The 4,970-nt window shown below is 40.1% G+C and overlaps 1 non-coding gene across 1 annotated transcript; it reads right to left on the bottom strand.

Annotated features, from left to right (window-relative positions):
• Positions 1-3,401: 3,401 nt before the first annotated feature.
• On the bottom strand, positions 3,402-3,508 carry LOC141688706 (small nucleolar RNA R71). The gene has a single exon (XR_012562139.1). It is a non-coding gene; the product is annotated as a small nucleolar RNA R71 (small nucleolar RNA).
• Positions 3,509-4,970: the final 1,462 nt, after the last annotated feature.

Here is a 4,970-nt window from a genome sequence, read left to right as displayed (position 1 = left end):
CCCCAAAATTTTATAAAACCTAATTCTCTCCACCTCCTCCTCCTCCTCCTCCTTAACGTCGTTTTCTTGGTGGATACCGGTGGAGTGCTTCACGTTTGAGGAGCAGCTGCTAAGGATCTCCGATCGTTGCTTTTGGATCACATATTAAAGGTTAGTAATCGATCCCTATGTTTTAATCACGATTTATATGCTTTTATTTGGATTTTGTATGTGTAAAAGTGATTTTACATGCTTCTGCTGCGATTAAAATCCAACAGTCCGGACAAACTACATCACCATTCACTTTGATGGTTAGGGAAGCACCCTTACCCACATGATATAAAAATATCACTCATGACTTACGCTTTCACGAAAATTATGATCCGGTGGAGTTTTTGGAAGGTTTAAGATTGATATGGATGTGTACCAGGTGCAAGATTTAGCAAGATGTAGGCTATTGGCGGCAAGCTTCGGGGATAGTGTTCAACATTGGTTCCAAAAGTTGGGACAGGAGATAATTTCATTATGGGAACAAATGAAAGTGATGTTCCTCACTCAATTTTAATCTGTGATGAAGTAAAGACCATCGGTGACGGTCCTGTCAAATGTGAGACAAAGAGAATGAGAGACTTTGCAAGCTTATTTTAAGAGATTCAACGCTAAAACATCTGGATAAGAGGCGCCACTGACGAAATATTGAAAAATTTCTCGATTGCTAGCTTACACATAGGAATAGATTTCTGAAAACACATTCAAGGAAGGATTCCTAACACCCTCGGAGAATTCTACAAACAAGCGGAGTTTTTTAAGTTTATTGAAGAACCACTAATCGATAATAAAAAAATAGAGTCTCGTGGAGCCACAAAGGTGAAGAATGGAAAAAGAAGAGATAGATCTCATAGTCCAAACTATCGAAGGGAGTGAAAAGTACATCAAGTCGCAGGAAGGGAATTGAGCCCCTCGAATAACTATGAAAAGGAATCCACCACTTACACTCCTTTGGAGGCATCCATAGAGCATGTCTATGAAGTTAATAAGGGAAAAGGCATATTTCGGAGATCGGCTCCCTTAAACACATGGAAAACCAAAGATAAGAAGAAGTACCGTGAATACAATGAATCTGTCGGACATAACACCCATGAGTTTCGACACTTGAAAGATGAAATAAAAGAACTCATCAAGGAAGGGCATCTTAGAGATTGGATTGTCAAAGAAGTATGGAAGTATCGACGTTGTAAGGCACAAAATACGCGCTAATAATTCACGCAAGTATACGCATTCACAAGTAATATAGAATAATTTCTAGTTCGTTCCCACAGAGACTGATAAGTGGCATTTTATACCACTTAGAACGTCTTATAATGGCTTGAATTGATGTCTTGAAATCAAGTATTTTGTGTATTTGATGCATTTTTCTAGTGTTTGTGCATTTCAGGGTATTAATTGCATTTCGGGAGAGATTTCATCAATAATAAGCCTTGGCATGTGTTTAGCATTGTAAGCGGGAAGATAGGAGCAGATTGCAGCGAAGAAATGGGAGAAAAACAGATCAGTTTCCAGTAGGGAGCTGACCGCCCGCTTAGCTCTGCTGAGCGACCGCTCAGGAAGCTGAGCGCCCGCTCAGGAATGCTGAGCGGCCGCTCAGGGACGGAAAATCAGATTTATTATTTTAGACTCCTGATTCTGTTTAACTTCCAACTTCTGAGTTAGCTGGGCTTTATGGGACTCCTATATAAGTAGATTTCAGAGACGTTTCAAAAAGGTTGGATCGTAGTATTAATCGAAGAGCGAGGAGATTAGGAAGAAGACCGTTTTAGCACATCAGAACGAAGAGGAAGCATATTTTCTTGTGATTTTTTATTTCGTTGTAACGTTGGATGCTAGTTTTCTTTACTTTGAACCTATTTACTCTTGTGACGTACTCTAGTTTAATATAAGTAGTTTTAGTTATTATTATTGTGTGTTATTATCATGTTTTCATATGAACCCATGATGACGATGAGTGCTATCATGGGCTAATCGTGATCATGGGGTCGTAACGGATTTACTATGGACTTCTTTAGTTAGTTGTTTAATACCTTAGTGTGTGATGATTGTATGATATCTAGTATTGGTTGTGCTTAGTCGTCTTATGTGCGTCGCGAACATATAAGATAGGGTGTTAATCTTTTGTGAAGCGACGGTGGATCTTGAGATTTAGAACTTGCCATGCTAGCATAGGTATGCATGATTAGTGGATAACTCTAACCGTTTTATTCGCCCTGTGTAATCAAAAGGAATAACTTGTGCTTAAATCGTTATGTTGTCAATTTCTATAAACATATAGGGACTCAACATAATTGATGCCTATTCAACTTCTATCTTAATTATGGATGCTTGGTGGAATGGTATTAGTACAATGAAAGTTGGCTTTTATCAGTTTCGTGTTATTCGATTAATATCATCACTGTTGCATGCTAAGGGTAATAACAATGACTATTGAAGGAAGTAGTAATGAAGTTGTGATCTCATGAGTGTTTTAATATTGTTAATTCAAGTGTTAATTAAGTTCTTAATTCTCGTAGTTAATTATAGTTAATAATTAGTTAATCCAATTTAAGTGTTATTATTTTAACATTGAGAAGTAATCATACATTGGTGAGTAAGTGTAATTGAACATAATTAGTCTGAGTCTCTGTGGGAACGAACTAAAAAGTATTATATATTACTTGCGAACGCGTATACTTGCGTGTGTTATTAGCGCGTGTTTTCGCCCTAAAAAGTTTTTGGCGCCGCTGCCAGAGACTCGGCGTTTTTGTTTAGTTTATGTACTTACCATCATTGGTCATTAGGACCCAGTGATTAAGATGTGTTACTTATTATTTCCGGTTATGTTTCAGGTACTTTGGAGAGCGTTTATGCAAACACGTTCTCATACTCGCAAGAGGACTTTAGATACGGTCGAGGAGACAGACGAAATTCTTGATATTCCGGAGAAGATAGATTTTGAAGATTCGGATTCAGGAAGTGAGCAGAAAGAGCCAGTAATCATGGGTGATCGTATTGTTCCGGCAGATCCAGCTCTTATGGACTTTTCTCGACCCAAAATTGATGACATTCAGTCTAACATTCTTCATCCGGCTATTCAGGCTAACACCTTTGAAATCAAGCCGGGCACTATTCAGATGGTGCAGAATTATGTTTCTTTTGGAGGTGCTGCGACTGAAGACCCTAACATGCACATAAGGAATTTTGTCGAGATCTGCAGTACTTTCAAATATAATGGTGTGACTGATGAGGCTATCAAGATGAGGCTTTTCCCATTCTCACTGAGGGATAAAGCTAAGGACTGGTTACATTCTGAACCAGCTGGGTCTATCACTACTTGGCAAGATCTTGCGCAAAAGTTTCTGGTGAAGTTTTATCCAATGGCGAAGACTGCTACTATGAGGAGTGCTCTTACTCAGTTTGCGCAGCAACCTACAGAATCTATGTGCGAAGCTTGGGAACGCTACAAGGAGATGTTGAAAAAGTGTCCACATCATGGAATGCCTGATTGGATGGTGATCCTGGTTTCTATAATGGTTTGGGGGCCCAATCTCGGCCCATGCTCGATGCAGCAGCTGGAGGCGCCTTATGGGCCAAAAGCTATCCTGAGGCTTATAATCTTATTGAGACTATGACAACAAATGAGCATCAAAATCCAACTCAAAGGATGATGCCTGGGAAGGTAGCAGGTATTTTGGAAGTTGATGCAGCTACAACTATTGCAGCGCAGCTCCAAGTGCTGTCTATGAAGGTTGATTCTCTAGCCACCTATGGAGTCAATCAGATAGCTATGGTCTGTGAACTTTGTGCAGGTTCTCATGCTACGGATCAGTGTTCTCTTGTTAACGAATCTGTTCAGTATGTGAACAATTATCAGTGACCGCAGGAGCCCGTGCCAGCTACTTATCATCCTAACAACAGAAATCATCCAAATTTCAGCTGGAGTAATAATCAGAATGCTATTTTACAACCATATCAGCAAGGCGTAAGTAAACAGTTCAATCCACCTGGATTCCAGCAACCACAACAGTATGCTCAAAGGCAATCATATCCTCAACAAGGAGGTGCAGCTCCACCCTCTAGTGCTGATTTTGAGGAACTTAAGCTGTTGTGCAAAAGTCAGGCGGTCTCTATCAAGACCTTGGAAAATCAAATCGGTCAAATAGCCAATGCAGTGCTTAATCATCAACCTGGCACACTTCCCAGTGATACTGAAATGCCAGGCAGGAAGGAAGCTAAAGAGCAAGTCAAGGCTATTACCTTAAGGTCTGGAAAAGTTGTTGATGCTGAAAAAGCAAAAGACGGAGAAGCTGAAGTTGGTGATGAAGAAGCTAAGCAAAAGGAGAAAGGGCGGAACCAAGAAAGACTACTGTTGAACACACTCCGCCTGAGGATAATACATGGGAGAAACAACTCTATCCTCCATCACCTTTCCCTAAGAGATTGCAACAATAAAAGCCGGATAAGCAGTTTGGTAAGTTTCTGGAGGTGTTCAAGAAACTTCACATCAACATACCTTTCGCTGAGGCTCTGGAGCAAATGCCTAGTTATGCGAAGTTTATGAAGAGTATTCTTTTAAGGAAGGTGAAATTGGATGATCTTGAGACCGTTGCTTTAACGGAAGAATGCAGTGCTGTGCTGCAACAAAAGTTACCTCCAAAGCTTAAAGATCCAGGTAGCTTCACCATTCCTTGCACCATTGGCAAGTTGTCTTTTGACAATTGCCTTTGTGATTTGGGAGCAAGCATCAATCTGATGCCGTTGTCGATCTTTAAAAAGTTGAATTTTACTGATCTAAAGCCCACCTACATGTCTCCACAATTGGCTGATCGTTCTATTACATACCCACGAGGCATAGTGGATGATGTGCTAGTAAAGGTGGATAAGCTCTTTTTTCCTGCAGACTTTGTTATTTAGGATTTTGAGGAAGATAAGAAGATTCCCATAATCTTGGGGAGACCCTT

This window comes from Apium graveolens, chromosome 9 (assembly GCF_009905375.1).
Source record: "Apium graveolens cultivar Ventura chromosome 9, ASM990537v1, whole genome shotgun sequence".
Taxonomy (NCBI): Eukaryota; Viridiplantae; Streptophyta; class Magnoliopsida; order Apiales; family Apiaceae; genus Apium; species Apium graveolens.
Note: the sequence above shows the minus strand (reverse complement) of the source record. Positions and strands in the feature narration are given on the sequence as shown.